Genomic DNA, 18,172 nt, shown 5'->3' with positions numbered 1-18,172 from the left:
TCAGTGCGGCGGGAAGATATCCGAGCACTGCGGCAGGATGCGTTCCACCACCTGGTTCTAGAACACCATGGGCATGGGCATGCTGGTCTCTTCTGCCTCCCGCCGCAGCAGCGTGGGCCCCAACACGATGGCCACGCTCTGCACCGACATGCGTTTCTGCTTGCCGTGCTCCATCACCCTGCGGCCAGGCAGGTGGAATCAGGGCCCAGAGCTGGGGGGAGCCGTGGAGGGGGTCCTGCCAGGACCCGCCACCCCATTCCCACCCACCCACCCGGCTCACCGGCACAGGTGCTGGAAGAGCAGCCGCAGCGTGTCGCGGTTGGGGACAGGCAGCGAACCCACCAGGTCACGAATACAGCGGCTGCGCTGGGCCTGGTCGTGCAACTCAAGCAAGGGAAGGATCAGAGGGAGGGAGTCAGACAGGGAGGGAGGAGTAGGAGGGTGGGCTCTGCGAGGGGAGCGGGATCAGCAAGCGTGGTGGCACAGAGCCTGGCCAAGGCGGTGGCCCTAGGCAGGACAGTTCCTCTCCTGCCCCATCCACCCCACCTCTGGGCAACTCCCGAAAGAAGAGCTTCGGCGCGCCCATGATAAGGTGCACGTCCTCCCAGCGTCAGCGTCGGTCTCCCAGGTCAAGACGCTCATTTGGGGCGGAGGAAGGGAGGTCAGGGCCCCTTAGCGCCTTCAGGCCCCGGAGGGAGGCATGGGGACTGGCCTCACCGTGGTCCACCTTGTAGCGCAGCTTCTGGATAGTGGCCAGGTTTCCACTGATGCGGTACAGCCTGTCCATGTCCAGCCCTGGGACGGAGGGAGGCGCGGACCCGGGTTGGGAGGGGTGGGGCTGAAGCCCCTGCTGTGATTCCTGCTCAAGGCCTCCTGTTCTTTCCCCACTCAACCCTGCGCCCACCCAGGGGTCTCCATCCTGCAGTCCTGGCAGGAGGCCCGGCCCAGCCCACCCCACGTACCGCGCACCGCAACCCACCGGGGCACGAAGCGCAGCGCCCGGCTCCGCTGCCGCTGGCACAGTGCGGCCAGCGCGGCTGAACCTGTTCTGGGGGACAGGCTCGTCAGCGCCGCCCAGCGGCCGCCGCGCGGCCCTGCGCCACCCGTGCGTGCCCTCTGCAAGCCGGTACCTTTGATGTAGCCCTTCTACCGCAGCGACGGCAGCCTGGGCTGCCCCTGCAGAAACTTGCGCTCTCCAGACCCCTGGGGCCCAGGGTGGGCGCACCTGATGTAGGGGAAAGTAGAACTTTGTGAGTTGTCAGTGGCATCTGGGTTGTTGGCAGGGCAGGCCCCAGCGGGGCATCACCACCCGCTGAGAGAGGTCTCTGGGATGCTCCCCACCCCGTGCCCTGCACACACCGGGACTCAGCCGCGTGTCATCCTCTTTCTCCTGCCAGCTTCCCAGGGCTCACTAGACCTGAAGGCCACATTGCCACTCTCACTTTCCTCCTCCGGGGCGCGGGGGGGGGGGGGCAAGTCTGCAGACCGCAATCACATAGCTTCAGAGAGGAAGGACCTTGGAGTCCTTCTGGGGCGGGGCAAGGGACCTGAAATGCCCTCCCAGCAGGCACGGTCCTCAGGCAAAGCGATCTCTCTTCCCTTACCCAGGTTAACTCCCCTCACCTTTACTATGAAACCTCAGCACATTGGCCTCCTTTAGCTGCCTGGAGCCGAACAGGTGTTGGAATCAGTCATCCTGTCCTCCCCTACCCACCTCCCAGTGCCTGGCCCCTCTTCCTGTATTTTCCTCAGCTCCTGTAGACGTAACCCAGTATGTGGCTCCCAGTTCTGAGCTTCTAATTCTGGCTGGGGCTGGAGTACTGCCGACAACTGCACCAACATCACCTCTCTGGCTCTGGGTTCCTACCTCTATTAATAGAGCCAAAAGCTGCACCCAGTGTTGGCTCATAGGGAATTACGGGTCAAAACCCCCCAGGTCATTTCCAGGTAAATAGTTGTCAGAGAGGACCTGCCCTATCTCTACTTATACAATTGATATTTTGAACCTAAGAAATGGGAGACTCTTGAAATCAATACTTTTAAACTTTACCTTCTAGTTTCAGCCTGCCATTCCAGCCTGAAGTTGGTTTCCAGAATATTTACTTTTCCTCCTGCCTCCCTCAAAATGGGAAATTCCTCTAGGGTGAGCTCCCCACCGCACGTGGAGAGGGTGCCTGCAGGGCCACCCCCAGGCTGGATTCACAGATGACAGAGGCAGTTTCTTTAGCATCCTGCCATCCCAGCCATGCAGGGGACACTGCATTTGCAGGGAGTGGCGCTTGCCCACTGGTGCCATGGAGCTCCCTGTGTCCCACAGTGGCACAGCTGCCCTGTATAACAGCTGGCCACCCCTCCCTAGTGGCCCTAGAGACCCCAGGCCCTGCCTACCAGCTCCTGGATGCCCTGGGCAATGGCCTTGTGCCAGGTGTTGATGATGGCCTGAGCCATTGCGACTCTGTAGCTAGAGGGACACAAATCACTGGGTCATCTCTGGTTCCCTGAGTCTGCCCTGGGTGTTGGCACCGAAGGAGGTGGTTACAGAGATGGAGGTGACCTGTCCCCTACTCCCAGGAACTCAGAGCCTAATGGAACCAAGGGCTTCCACCACACTTAAAGCAGTGGGTGACAGCTTCTCTGTGTTACAGATGACCAAACCAAGGCTCAGTGAGTTTTAGCAGCTTCCTCATGGGCACATAGCTAGTGGCAGTGGAGCGCAGATCTGCATGGCTCAGCTGTCGGGGAAACTTCCCCTGCCCCAACCCACCTCCACATGAGCCCCCGAAGGACGTGGCGGCCCTCACCCAGAGCACTGGCCTGCAGAAATCTAAGGAAGGGAAGCTTCCTGAGGGACAGCCTCGGCCACTGGAACTGACAGGGAAGGAGATGTGGGGAGAGAGAATTTGAAAGCGGATCCCAGAGGAAGCGAGTGTCCTCCGTGCCCCTCCCATATGCTCACTGAGGACCTAGAGTGCTGCCCTCTTTTAGCAGCCAGGAGTCCCCACCCTCTCTCGACCCCCAGCCCACTTTACTGAGATGCAGAAATTTGAGAAGCAGAAATTAAACAAAATGCCAGAAGAAAACTGGCTACAACAGGCCTGAAGCTCCAAGCCCTTTCTGAGTGGATGGATCCTCCCTAGCCTCTGGCTCTGAGGACCAAGTTCAGGGTTAATGTCAATGTTGGGCAGTGGCAGCCCCCGCCAACCCTGCCCGTTAGGTCCAGTGGGAGAGGCAGTAGAAACTGTCTCAAACAAGGAACAACTTCTAGCATCAGAGAGGACTGTCCTTCGACTGTCCTTTTAAACTCATACATGAATACTATTAATATTTAAACTGCTTTAAAAATGAAGAAAAAAAGAAAAACGCATGTTCCACCCCTCCACCTCCCTTGCAATGACTAGAGACCCTTGAGCGGCGGCCAGCACAGCCCCACTGTGATCTAAGCAGGCAGGGGCCCCGCTGGGGATGACCCCAGAGAGTGGCCTAATGACACTTCTAAAACAACCTCCATTCTCCATGGCAGCTCTCTCAAAACATAGTCAGCTCGTATCTGAAAGTTTCATGCAGAAGACAAAGCTGTTCTGCAGATTCGTTCTGGTTAAAAAAACAAAATGTGGCCGAGCTACATAGCTACCCAGCAACGTACTGCAGGACACGTCGATCCTGCCGCACGCACAGGCAGGCTGAGGGTACTAGCGGCTCTCGGGGGACTGATACTAACGTTTTCTGTGGCTTTGGGGTGACTAGGAAGAGCTGGTGTGGACATCTCCTGGGCCCCAGTAACCCATCTGTCCTTGATGATATAGAATTTGGGGCTCTCTCTTGAGGAACGTCCTGGAGTGGCCTACAGGCCACCTGGAGTGGAGAGAGGGTGGCCGCCAGCTAGCCAGGAGGCAGGGGGTTCCTTGACCTCCACTCAGGACTGTCAGCCTCCCCTTGGTCTGAGCAGCTTCCAACAGCACCATCTGCCTCCTGCTCCTGGCCAGCACAGACAGCTCAGAAAGTCCTGCTCCGACACTTTCATCAAAAGCCCACAGATGACCTTCATAAGAGAACTGTTGGAAGGCTGTCCCTCGAGGTCAGAGAAGGCACATGGCTAGCAAATGTGATGTCCCTCCTCCACGTGACACTATAGCAGACATTGCTAGTTGATCACAGAACCCTACCCTGCCAAGCCTGGAGAAAGCTCCAGAATTCTCAAGGTAGCTCCAGATCAGAGTAGCTCACGAGACGAAACCAGTTTTCCAACTCTGCTCTGTAGATATCCTGGTTCTAGAACTGAATGAACCTTGGTGAATCATCAGAAAGCTACACACTCAGGCTCCTTGCAGAATGGCTTTTTCTGAGCCGAGGTACAAGGTTATGCTTTTGGCTATCATCATCATATGGTACTCAACAGCCCTGAGACTCCTAACTAAACCTCCGGGGAGCTCTTTTGCAGACACTGGCCTCATGCCTCTAGATCCCATGTTTGTGGAGCTACACACTAGACATTTTTTAAGAGCTAAGGTTTAGGCTGGGTGCAGTGGCTCACGTCTCTAATCCCAGCACTTTGAGAGGCTGAGGCCGGAGGATTGCTTGAGGCCAAGAGTTTGAGACCAGCTGGGACAAAAAAGCAAGACCCTGTCTCTACAAAAAATTTTTAAAAAATTGGCCAAGCATGGTGGTGTGATGGTGGTGTGTGCCTGTAGTCCTAGCTACTCGGGAGCCTGAGGCAGCAGGATTGCTTGAGCCCAGGAGTTTGAGGTTGCTGTGAGCTATGATGATGCCATGGCACTCTAGCCTTGGTGACAGAGTGAGACTCTAACTCCAAAAAATAGAAAAAGAAAAGAAAAAGAAAAATGAGACAGCACGTGAACAGTGAAGGGCGTGCCGTGGGAGGACCCTCACCTGCTGGGGGAGGCTGGCAGCCCATCCCCCGCCCTGGCTTACTCACTGGGGACCCAGTCCAGTGGGAAGCTGGGCTCTGGCCCAGGGGCAGGATGGGGACCCGGGGAGAAAGAGCAGGTTGCCCAGCCCGTCGGAGTAAGCACCAGGGCCAGGGAGCTTCCTGCCTCAGGTTGGGATGCTGCCACCATTCTAGCGGCCACTATTCTAGGCACACAGGGTCTCATCTCCCAGAGGCCTCTACTTCTCACCACCCTCCAGGGCAAGGACGAGTAACTCAGCTCCTGGGGAGGGAACTACAGAATCCATGGCCTTGAGCCCTGAGAATTCCAGCCCCAGCTCTTCCCAGGTGCTCCTCCTTGGGGCTCGCCTACAGTGAGGGTCCCTGGACAACAGGACGACCCTTCCCTCCTTCTGGATTTGCCTTTGGGGACCCAGGAGAGAGAGGTCCCCTTCAGCTCCACCATGTACTCAGGGGTGCAGAACCTGGAAGGCTGCCTCTGTGGGACAGGGAGGAAGGGTGGGCAGGGTCACAGGGAGCCCTAAGCTCCGAGGGGCCTGCTACCACACTGTGGCTGTAGGGACAGGATGAGGTGGCTGGGTGAAAGGGACCCAACGGTTCCTGGAACTCAGAGATCCTGCTGGCTGGCTTGTCCCTTGCTGCCTGTCCGCCCAGGAGACGGACGGAAGGAGCAGAGCCCCGTCCCTGTGAGCAGGTGTGTCCAGCCCCAGCCTCCCTGCCCTCCAGCCTCGAGCTGTCCACCCTCAAGGACTGCTCCCCATCCCCGAGTGGCTAAAACTGCTTGTCCTGGGGTGAACCTGCTGTCGTCACCCGCTCCCTGCGAAGGCCCAGCTCCTTGGACACTCACAGACCGCTGTCTCAGATCTGGTCTGTTCTAAGCCAGACAGGGCGGCCGGGGAGAGAGGGGGTCCCTGCCCTGGGGGCCTGGGCCTCACCAGGCCAACTGCAGTTGGGGTCTGTGAGTCCTTGAAGAACGTCAGGACACCACCCTCCAGCACCGGCCAGGAGCCCCTCCAGTGCTTCCACCTAGATGGGGGTGGGGAAGCAGCGGGTGGGCAGGACTTAGATTTGGTCTAGGCTGAGGGCCCCTCCTAGCCCCAGGAGCAGGGCACAGAGCTTAGGAACAGGCCTAGGGCACCCGACTGTGAGGGGTGGACTCCCAAATCTAACACCTGGTAGCCAGGTGACCTTGGGCAAGTCATTTTAATCTCTCGGTGCCTCAGGTTCCTCACAGGACCTCTCATGAGGTCACTATGAGGATTAATAAGAGCCTGGCATGTGGGGAGTGAACTTCATCTTTAAGGCCCACCCTGCCAAGGTCTAGGTGCAGAGGGGCTCTCCCGGGAGCCGCTTTCCCTTGTCCACCGTCCTGGTGCGATGCGGCACCCCTGCCTTGTCCAGGGTCCTGATCTAAGAGAAGGGGAACGAGCAGGGAGTCCAGAGGGTGAGGCATGGGGGGCAGAGGCCAGTCTCCCCCTCGGCTGCAACCCCCCACGGGCTGGGCCTGTGTCTCCACTGAACGCTCCGTACCAGCCCAGCCTCCTGGCTGGAGCGGGTGGCGCCTGCGCCCCGGCAGCAGTGGCAGGAGAGATTCCTTCCCACTTCCCAGCCTCACCCACCTCCGGGGGCTGGTGCTGGGGCCATGGGGGAGACAGATGTTTCCCACCCAGTCTTTGCCCCCAGGATCTCCAGAAACTCCCCGTTTCTTCTGTGGTGGTCCTGCCAGGGCCTTCATGCCACCCCCTTACCTTCTCCTCAGGAGGGCTGGCCTGGGCTGGAGTGTCACTGTCCTGGCTAGATTTGTGCATGCTTCGAGGGGCAGGGACAGGGACCTGGGGAGGAAGACACTGTCATATATAGTCTCCCCCTCTCTCCCCAGCTGGTTACCTGGGGCAGCTCCGACCGGAGGGAGGAGTCGTCTGGGCTGTAGAAGTATTGTTTGTTTCCCGTGCTGGTCCTCCAACTTCACCCGCTGTGGGGAGAGGGAGGATCAGGGCTCCCCACCCAGCTCGTGAGAGGAGAGAAAAGGCTCCCTCCAACCGGTGTCCAGGTCAGCAGGAGGAAGCTCGGAGAGGCAGATGCAGGCGACTCCGAGTCTTGGGCTGGCTTAGGGTCTGCGTGGGAGCTGCGGTTTAGAGTGCCAAGGGGAGCTCGTAGTGAGGAGAGTAGAGGGGAGCCACCCGCGGCTGTCTGGGTCCACCTGCCCACTGCCCCTACCTGCTCTGGGGTGAAGTGGTTGGTGTAAAGCTTCTGCTTGTCCTGGCTGATGTGACAAGACCAGCCGGGGTGTGTGGTGAAGGGAGAGGTGGGGCCGGGCTCCCGAGGGAGCCCACGGGGAATAGTCTTCCTCTGGGTAACTGGTCAGCAACTCAGGGTAGTCCCTCTCGGGAATGGGGGGCTGCAGGGACCAGCCCACCCCCTTGCCATTGGGTCCCTGGGGCCGGGTGGAGCAGGGGGCGGGGCCAGAGGGATCGCAGATAGCCCCGCCCCTCGCCCTCTGGTCCCTGGGGCGGCCGGGGCCAGTCTCGGGCGCATCCCCTCCCAAGCGTTGTCGCCGGTCAAGGGGCTGCAGAAGACCCTGCGGCTCTCCTCTTCCCAGCATTGGCTCCACTCGGTCTCGAGGCTCTGGTGGCTGCCCACGGAGGTCGGGGAGGTGGCTGGAATAGCGGAGACCTCAGCAGTCTCAAAGGGCGACTCCCAGGTCGTCACGCCCGTGTCCGGGTTGTAGTACTGGGGGCGCCCAGTGCTGCTGCCTGTGTGCGTCCCCCACACAGGGCTGGGGTGGGGGGCCGCGGCAGCGCCCGGCGAAGTGGCCTGAGGCTGCCTCTCTACGTTGGCCCACACGGGCTCCGGGGGTTCGTCCACCTAGGGAAGGAGGAAGGAGACGTGACTTTCAGAGGACCACTGGGGTCACACAGTCCTGACTTAGCCACTTGCCGCTTGGGTGACCTTCAGAAAGTCACAATGCCTCCCTGCCTCAGTTTCCCCCGGTATAAAATGTCTACTCTGCCCATTCCAGAAATTGTAGTGAATATAGAATGAGGAAATGTTCTTGAAAGTGCTTTTCAAAGTATTTAGTGCTGCAGATGGATGGGACAATTGCATTAATTATATTTATTACCAATAATAAGATATCGATAACCCAGATCTCACAGCTGTGTACTCACAGAGGCAAGTAAGATGTTGGGCAGGAACAAAGAAGTGGCCTGGGTGCTCCCTGGGCCCAGCTCGCATCGCCTTTTACCGACTAATTCCTTTCTCCCTTCCTCCTTTTCAGAGCTGACTTCTCTGCCCCTCACTTAGACACCAGCCTCCTGCTCGGAAGGCCTTCCACACTCCCTTGATGACAGATCCGGTCCTCCTTCAGCCTGACTGGGCTGGGGCTGCGCCGCCTCTGCCACGGCCTCAGTGCCGGGTGTCTCACCTGGCTTCTCGCTCTGCCGCCTGTGAGAGCACGACCAGCTGTAGGTCACCAACTCGCAACCCCTCTCTAGGCTCACACATCCAACTGCTGCCGGGTGTCCTTTGTAGGCCTGGGAAGATGTCCAAAATCAAATTGTCTCCCTTTCTCGTGTCAGCATCACCTGTTACTCAGGTAGAATCACCTGTGACTCCTGCCTCCTTAGCATCATCTGTCGCTGAGCCCTGGGGATCCCCGTGCCTGAACCTTTCAGACCCTACGGCTTCACGGGTCACACGGGTTAGAACAGGGAAACGCTGCCACAAGGAAGCCAGCACACACGACAGACAGGTACCCCAGGGGGCAACTGGTCTGGTCTCTTGACGAGTCAGCGTCAAGGCAAAGGAAAGGGTGGGGGGTGTTCAAAAGCGATTAGAGAGACAGCCAGAAGCAAGGCACGACCTTGGACTGGATCCTGGTGCAAACAAACCAGGAGAGAGAGAGAGGGAGGGAGAGAAGGAGGGAGGGAGAGAGATGTGTTAGGACAACGGAGGCAATTTGACTATAGCCCAGGTCTTAGACAACATTCAGGAATAAATGTTAATTTTGTCAGCTATAATAATGGTAGGGTGGTTATGAAAAACAAAACATTACTTTTCAGAAATGCATGCTGAAGTTTTCAGGTGTGAAATAGGATGTCTAGAATTTATGACTCCTCAGTGGAAAATAAATAAATAAAATTAGCCTATCAGTTATTAAATGAAGCTCGAACAGATCGAATTCTCCTAGTAAAAGAGTCAGCTCAGGTTTAAAATGCAGTGATATGATGTATACAAGAAATACAGTTTAAAAAATGATAATGGTTGAAAATAAAAAGATTTATTTTTAATGTAATATAATGTAAACTAAAGAGTGGCCGTATTAAAAATAGAAGGGTAAAATGTAAGATTAAGCACTAAAACACGATAAAGAGAGATGACATGTAGTGACAGAAATGCACAATTCATAAAGACAGAATACTCAAAATCTGCACGCTCCCAAAAGCAGCATCGTTAAATATGAAAAGAAAAAACTAATGAAAGCACCAGAAGAACTTTATAGGGAAAATTTGAGAGGGAGGTTTAATAAAACTTCATCAGAATTAGCATAAAAGACAAAAACCAAAAAGGATACAAAGGAAGTGAAACTTTGAATTATACATAATCAATAAACTTAATAAACTTGATTTGATACACGAGGGACCTTTTATCCCTTAAATAGAAAGTGTACATTTTTTCCATATGTCTATGAAAAACTTAGAAAAAAATCATTTACTTGGCCACAAAGAAATTAATAAATTTTAAAAGCATAATATATACAAATCTAGAGAAAACAAATGCTTTTGTAGTAAAATATAAAATGACCAAAATTAACTAGAGAACTAGTAGATACTTGAATAGATCTCATTAACACTGAGAAAAAAATCTGCCACTGAAAAAGCCCCGGGTCCAGAGGGTTTCATGGGAGGGAATCGTAGAAACCTTTAGATTTTACCTCTGGCAACACTTTCCTCCTCCAGGAGGCATCCCTAGAACTTCCTCTGCCAGCTAGATCCTGCACCCAGCAGACACGCCACCACATCATATCACAACCACAGTGTATCGCATTGTCACGTCATGTCATGTTCTTCCCATGCCCCAGGGCCTGGCACTGACCGCCCGTGCAGGCTGACATTTCAGTGCTGATGCCCGTCCCCTCCCACCGCTGGACTCGGTCAGCTCTAGGAAGGGCAGAGAAAATAGGTGCAGAGGGAGGCCAACTGCTGGGGCCCGGGAAGGAGGGGAGGAGGTGGGTGGGCTTGTTAAGGGCCCATCTCAGGAGGCCTGGGGCTGCTGGGAACCAGGGGCTGAGAGGCGAATAATGAGGCCGGGGCTCCAGGGAGATCCCCAGAGGACCATGGGGCCACCTCCCAGCCTGCAGGGGATGGAGGGGTAGGTGGGGAGAGCTCCGGGTGGCCAGAGCTATGTGGGGTGGGGGGTGACCCAAGAATCTGCTCTCTCACAAGCCAGGTCACAGTCTGGGCAGTGGGGCTCCCGGGCCCTGGGGCAGCACGTGAGTCACGGAGAGGGAAAGTCAGGCCAGGTGTGTGGAAAGCAGCCAGCAACCCAGGGCTGCCCTAGCTGGGGGGCGGGGAGCTCCCTGGAGTCCCCTCAGCTTAGCTGCAGGGCCCCTGCTGTTACCAACCCCACTTTCCAAAGACCCTTGGCTGGCCCCGAGAGAGGACAGGTGGATCTGTCCCGAGGCCAGTTGCTATATCTCAGACACGGCCACCTTGGGCTTCCCTTGGAGTTTGCCCCAGGAAGTGGGAGCGGGTCTGCGATCCAGACAGGAGGGGTCACCAGGTGAGTTTTTGGACGGGATAGGGAAGGGCCTGGTGGGGAGTCTGGGGGAGGAGGGAGGACAGGAAACCGTGGCCGCCTCCTTCCCCAGGTGAGGGGTCCACTCACAGTTCCTGGAGGAGGGAGGACGAGGGCCCTGGGCTCCTTCCTGTGCAGGCCACCTGCTCAGGTGTGGCGCCTCCTGGGCTGTTTGTGTAAGAAGTGGCAACTGGGCCGTAACTCTTCCTCCCAGTGGCCAGTGTCCGGCAGCAGCAGCGGGCTCCCGGCCAGCTCTCCTGCCTCTGGGGTGGGACGGTGACCGCACCCAGAAATAAGGACTGTGGTCTCGGGGGAGGGGCCTCAGAAGTTTTCACCAGGCTTCCCTGGCTCCCTGAGTGGCCACCTTGGAGGAGAGGTGTCCACCCAGATCACCCCCTCTCCTCCATCTCTCCCTCCTCAGAAGCCTTTGCTTCTGCCCTCTCCTGGAATGTCAGATTCTCCTACTGCACCCTCAGCTGCAGATAGCAAGGTCAGGGTTTGGAATTCATGGCCACGACAGGGCTGGGCACATAGGGGTGTGCAGAAAAGTGAGCACTTGTTTGCCTTTGGCTTGTACTGTTCTTGCTGAGGGTAACAGGGTGGCTAACCCTGAAGGCCACCTGGCTGAAATAGGGCCCAGAACTGACCTGGACACAGCCACTTCCTGGCTGTGTGACCTTTGGCCAGTCACTAAACCTCTCTGAACCTGTTTGTACTCAGGGCAAATTGGGGTACCTATGCCTGCCTTCCAAGATGCCAGGAGCTTAACCCTGGGTGCAAGCCTTTGAATGAGAGCCCACGGGACTGTTAGCTCCTTTGGGACTGTGTCTTATGACGCTTTGGGTCCCCAGTGTGCAGCAGGGTGACCAGCACACACCAGGTGCTCAGTATGTGCTATTTGAGTGAATGGTGAATGACAAGGCTGTAAAAAGCCGTACATGGTAGAGGCTCCTTTCTTCTGGGGGTGCCCTGGGCCTGCCGAGTAGCCTGCCCCAAGCCCTGAGCTGATGCCTTGCAGACAGGCACCCTTCACCCTCCCAAGTGACCCTGGTCGCCTCCCTCCTCACATCCTTGCCTCTCTGTTCTGGGCCCTCCCTCATCTTTTCTCCCAGGATCCCCTCTCAGCAGCCCCTTCCTCCCCATCCTCAGCCTCCCAGTCTCCTGGCTCTTGCCCATCCACTTAAACTTGGGGAAGGCTCCACCCTTGGCCATATAGCGGCTCTGGCCAGTTGTCTACACGCTGTTCTCATCCTCACCTTCGCACCTGCCTTCAGCAACTGGAGATGCCAGGACCTGGGGGATCGCCTTCCTCCTTGGTTTGGGCTCTTAGGTGCTGGCCCCTGGGCAGACTTACAGAGCCCTGGTTCATGGTCAAGGGCTGCCTCGCCCCTCCTCAGCACACACTCTCTGTGCACACTGTCCAAGGGCAAGGCCATTCCCCCACCTCCAGGGCACAGCTCAGAGGGGCAGGCACACTCCCACCGTCACCGGGACAGAGAATGTGCCTGGGAGCGCGCCACCGGGAGCCTGCCCAGAAACGAAGGGGCTCTGGGGGAAGGAGAGCTGGCATCCAGCCACCTACCCCAGAGAAGCTGCCTGCCTGCTGGCAGAGCCACGGGGCACGTGGCCCCACCTGCATCCCGGTCCGCCGGGTGCTGTTCCCCACCCTGGCCACCAGGGGGAGGGCTGCCCCCGAAGAAACCCCAGTGAAGGCTGTGCAGACCCGAAGGGAAGCGCACCGAGGGGGACCCCAGGTCGTCTGAGTGGACCGCCCGCTACTGCCCAGCGCTTCCGCGCCCCGCCCCATTTAAGGGTCGCCACAACCCTGATCCTTAGGTACAGTGCTTACACTCGGGGACACTGGGCTGAGGCAGTTAGGTGGCTCATCAGCAGCTGGCAGGGCACCCAGGGGAGTCAAATCCAAGCCTCTGCCCCTCCCTTTGGGCTGAGGAACAAACCGAGACCCCGACAGGAAGTGAGCCCCCCAGAAGTGAACGGCCTGTGGGAAATCACGCCCCTGGCGAAGGGGTCAGACGGTTTCTGCGCATCTTGTTTTCCTCAGGGCGCCCCTCCCTGAAAAGTTGCTAAAGTTCAAGATGTCAGGGCCCCCGGAAGGATTCTGAAGATGTAAGAGTGTTTTTAAAACGTGCTCTATTTTCAATTTCCCAAATTAACACAACTGGACTCGGAAGAGAGAACCCTCCCTCCTCACCCTTACCATAACTGGCCTTCTTTCTGAAACAAACTCATCGAGACGTTTTGGGTTTTGGTTTTTTCAAAGAAAGAAAGAAAGAAAGAAAAGAAAAGAAAAGAAAAGAAAGAAAGAAGCTGAAATGTTGGAAACAGCCCAAAAGGGAAATGGATGCCTGCCATTCACATCCATCTCGTCTGAACCCCCAAGCTCCCGGGAGGGAGGCGAGGCCGCTGGAGCCAGTGCAGGGCCGCAAGCCCCACCCCACGTCCAGGTGCGTTTCAGACTACAGATGGGCTGCAGGACAGCACACACCCGCCAGAGGTTACATAACCTCCTGGCAGGGCTTGGGCTGCACCCTACGATTAAGTTTAGTTGCATTTCTGCAGCAAAATATGAATATTCATGCCAAGTGTGATAAAGACTGTCAACATCCTCATATTGGTTCAAATGAAATTTTGTCACCGGGTGAATTACAAAATCCTTTGGGCTTCCAGGGAGCTTTGGCACTTGGGAATTGCAGAGAAGAGATTGTGAGCCTGTACCTCTCTCATTTTGGGTTTGGGGAAAGTGAGTTCGCCCGAAGTCGGTGAACACAGTGGCGGGCGTCTAGCGGGACGCTAAGCTGAGCAGGTCTCCTCGCACCCTGGCTCCATGCAGGCGCGGCCACCCGCCCCCCTCTACCCCAGCGCCCAGCTGTGTACCTGCTGCTCCGGGCTCTCCTCCCGCTGCTGGCCTTGCACGTCCAGGATGGCCTCATAGACATTCTCAGAGTCTCTGCATGCCAGGGGCTGTGGGCACACCCAGGAGCCCACCACGCTGCAGGCCTTGTAGCCGCCCGGGCTCCTGAGGAGGCCGGCAGGAGGCACTCGGTGGTGCCTGCCAGGTCGTCCAGGGACTGACTGCACTGGCTGCCTGGGTACTGAGGGCCGCACGTCTGGGCAGGCCAGGTGCAAAGTTGCTGCGTTTCCTAGGGGAGTCTTCTCTTAATTAATTTGTTGGGGGGTTCCCTATAGAGCCTCTCGAGTCTTGGGGAATTGCCCCAGGCAATTCCCACTCAGGACCCCGGTCACCCAGGGCTGCCAAGGCTGGGAGGTGATTAAGATGCCCCTTCTCTTCAGAGCTGAGGAACTCAGTCTCTCACTTATCTAGGATCCAAAACAACAATTCTTAGTAAAAGAATCAGCTCAGAGAAAACCAAGACCATCAACCAAAAATGGGAGGTCCGGAGCTCAGGACCACTTACCAGTTCCACCAAAGGAGAAGCTCTGAGCAGAGGGCCCAAAACGGTCATGCCGGTACCTGGCGCCGACTTTGTGCGGCTCCTTTGGCAGTCTTGAGTCTTCTCTGAGCCCAACGTCTGGGTGTCAGTCTTGTCAATGGAAAAAAGCCAAACTCTGTAAAATAATTTTAAAGAGATTTACTCTGAGCCAAATTTGAGGGCCATGACCTGGAACCACTCCCAAGAAGCCTTGAGCAAGTGGACTCACTGTGGCTGGGTTACAGTTTGGTTTTATACATTTCAGGGAGACAGAGGTTATACGTAAAGTCATAAATCAATACATGGCAGGCATACATTGGTTTGGCCCGGAAAGGTGGGCCATCTCAAAGAGGTGGCTTACAGGTTATAGGTGGGTTTAAAGATTCTTTGTCTTGTAATTGGTTAAAGACATGGAGCTTTGTCTAAAGGCTTGGAGTGTTTTAAAATAGTTGCTGTTTATCAGAGATGAGCGGCTGGACATAGATTTGTTGTGTAAATAGAGGACCTGCAGGTTTGTCTTGCATACCCTTAGGCCTGTCAATGGGTTACAAGGGATGTCCCCAAGAAGGGAGTGAGGCATGATGAGGCATGTCTCACCTCCCTCCTCCTGGCAGGCAATTTAGTTTTAGGATATTTCTTTGGCCATGAGGGGGTCCATTCAGTCAGCCGGTGGGGGGTGAGCCTTAAAATTTTATTTTAGTTCACACTTAGAAACATTTACTCTGAGTCTGCTTCACACCCAAGGAGAAATCAAGGAAATTAACTCACACTCAATATAAATTTCCAAATATTAAATCCTGCGTCTTCCCGCCCCACCCCTATTTCTTATTCATTAGCAGAAGAGCTGAATCATGATGATTTACATAACTGATAAAATTTCTATTGCTTTTTCTCTTCTTGGAAGGAAGGTGTTTTGTGATCCATTATTTGTTTATATCTAAATTCATTTTGATTTGGCTTGGTTTCGGTTTCTCTCCTTTGTTTTCTTTACTTCTGTCTTTCTCCTCTTAATAGTTTATTGTCTAATCCACCGGCTTTTAGGTTTTATCTTTGATCATTTGTGAGGTATGCCAAAAGAAATGACTGACATTTTTCAGGAGATTAATAAGTAAAGAAAGTTGGCATGTAAGAAATAGTAAATCTTGAAATTTGGGCACCATGGCTTATGCCTATAATCCCAGCTATTTGGTAAGTTGAGGTGGGAAGATCCCTTGAGGCCAGGAATTTGAGATCAGCCTAGGCAACACAGTGAGACCCTATCTCTGAAATAAAATAATAATAGCAAATCTTAAGAAATGAGAAGATAGAAGGCTGGGTGCAGTGGCTCATACCTATAATCTTAGCACTCTGGGAGGCTGAGGCAGGAGGATTGCTTGACCTCAGGAGCCCCAGATCAACTTGAGCAAGAGTGAGACCCCATCTCTACTAAAAATACAAAAATTAGCCAGGCATCATAGCACGCACCTGTGGTACCAGCTACTAAGGAGACTGAGGCAGGAGGATCGCTTTAGCACAGGGGTTTGAGGTTGCAGTGAGCTACCATGACATCACTGCACTCTAGCCAGGGGTAAGAAAGTGAGACTGTCTAAAAAAAAAAAAAAAAAAAAAAAAAAAAAAAAAAAAAGAGAGAGAGAGAGAGAGAGAGAAGATAGTATAAGTACCCGTGAAGTTTGGGTTCTGAGTTCTATGTATTCCTGGCATCCATGTTCCCACCAAATCTGACCAGATGGTATAGTGGTCCCAGCTGGCTCCCTTGGATCACATTGCCAGGCCACTGGGATCACTGAAAACACAGCACAGTTTAACGTAATAAAAATAAACCCTTTGACAGTCTTCTGCATGCTGAATACTCTATGTTCGTGCCTTTCAGAAGGCATGGCAGCTGCTTGAAACACAGAGATGTGGCAACACCTTCATATTTACTTTAGGATTCAGAGCTCTCTCAGGACTAGCAAGTTGCAGGTCCTATAATCAAATTTTATCTTGTGTAAGGCACAAAAGCACTCAATATTCTTTCCCTTTGTTTCCTTTTCGGTGAAGAGATAGGCATGGCGACCCAGACAAAGGCTTGCCCTGGAGCTGGCACAGGATCCAGACGTGACGTGCGGGTAAGATTTCCAGGACGTGGTTCAGCAGCTGCTGGCTGGGTCGGCTGGCCCGCAGTGGCGGCCCACCATCAGTGAGGCTAAGTTTTCAGGACTTCCCCGGCGGAAGTGCAGAGGAAGGGAACCCAAGGAGGGTGAAAGACCAGATCGGCCAATGACTTTTATGGGTACTTAGGACTCAGTACTAATCGAAGTGTTTTGAACCACAGGATATTTGGGAGTGGCTAATTGGTCACAGTAGCCTTAGAAATGAAACAGGTGAGTAGTCTATGCTGGATCTATTTAACAGCAGTAATTTAGGTCTTGTTCCAGCTATCTATTTTTGTTTTTTTTTTTTTTTTTTTTTGAGACAGAGTCTCACTCTGTTGCCCGGTCTAGAGTGAGTGCCGTGGCGTCAGCCTAGCTCACAGCAACCTCAAACTCCTGGGCTCAAGCGATCCTCCTGTCTCAGCCTCCCGAGTAGCTGGGACTACAGGCATGCACCACCATGCCCAGCTAATTTTTTCGATATATATTTTTAGCTGTCCATATAATTTCTTTCTATTTTTAGTAGAGATGGGGTCTCGCTCTTGCTCAGGCTGGTCTCGAACTCCTGAGCTCAAATGATCCGCCCACCTCGGCCTCCCAGAGTGCTAGGATTACAGGCGTGAGCCACCGCGCCCGGCCTGGCTATCTATTTTTGTATAACAAATTGCCTCAAAACTTAGTCGATTAAAACAACAATCATTATCTTGAACAGCTCTGTGGATTTTTTTTTCTTTTTTGTAAAAGACATATGACATAAAATTGACTACTTTAACCATATTTAAATGTGCAGTTCTGTAGCATTAATGACATTTACAATGTTGTGCAAGCATCAGCACAATCCATCTACAGAACTCCTTTCATTTTCCAAGAGTAAAGCTCTATGCCCATTAAACACTAACTTTCCATCCCCGCTCCCCTACGCTCTGGCAACCACCATTCTATTTTCTGTGTCTATGAATTTGCCTATTCTAGGTACCTCATATAAGTGGAATAATATAATATTTGTCTTTTTGTGACTGGCTTATTTCATTTAGCATAATGTCTTCAAGATTCATCTGTGATGTAGCATGTGTCAGAATTTCTTTCCTTTATAAGGCTGAATAATATTCCATTATATGCATATACCACATTTTGCTGAATGGATAAATCCATGTATCCATCAATGGACATTTGGGTTGTTTCACCATTTGGTTATTGCAGATAATGCTGCTGTGAACACTGCTGTACACATATCTGTTCAAGTCCCTGCTTTCAATTCTTTTCAGTATATACCCAGATGTGGAATTGCTCAATCATATGGAAATTCTATGTTTAATTTTTTGAGGAATCAGCATACTGTCTTCCACAGCAGCTGAACCATTTTACATTCCACCAGCAATGCACCAAGGTTCTAAATTCTCTACATGCTCACCAGCACTTGTTATTTTCTGGGTTTTGCTTGTTAATGGGTGTGAATGTGGGCAGTTCTTGCTCGGGGTCTCTCAGGTAGCTGTAGTCAGATGGTGGCTGGGCTGAGATGGCTGCAGTAGCCGGGGCTGGTGGGCAGTGCTCCCTGAATGCAGCCCCCCCCCCCATGTGGCTAGTTCTGGCTTCCTCACAGCACAGTGACCTCAGGGTAGTTGTACTTCTTATATAGCTCCTGCCTTCCCCAAAGGGAGTATTCCAAGACACAGGAAGTGGAAACTGCCAGTGTCTTAAGATCTAGGCCTAGAAAATGGCATGAGGTCACTTTCACTGTATTCTTTAGTTAAGCTCTCAGAAGTCTGCACAGTTTCAAGGGGAGGGCACATAGAGGCTACCTCCCAAGTGGAGGAATGTCAAGGAACGCCAAAGAATTGGTGGCCATCCTCAGTCTGCCCGATGGAATCATCACAGTGGGGAATCAT

At 53.9% G+C, this 18,172-nt stretch overlaps 1 pseudogene; it reads right to left on the bottom strand.

Moving 5' to 3' along the window:
• Positions 1–17,861, bottom strand: LOC138398066 (rho GTPase-activating protein 27-like; annotated as a pseudogene).
• Between the last annotated feature and the right edge of the window lie 311 nt (positions 17,862–18,172).

This window comes from Eulemur rufifrons, chromosome 17 (assembly GCF_041146395.1).
Source record: "Eulemur rufifrons isolate Redbay chromosome 17, OSU_ERuf_1, whole genome shotgun sequence".
NCBI lineage: Eukaryota > Metazoa > Chordata > Mammalia > Primates > Lemuridae > Eulemur > Eulemur rufifrons.
The sequence above is the reverse complement of the archived record's forward strand: the minus strand, read 5'-3'. Positions and strand labels throughout refer to the sequence as shown.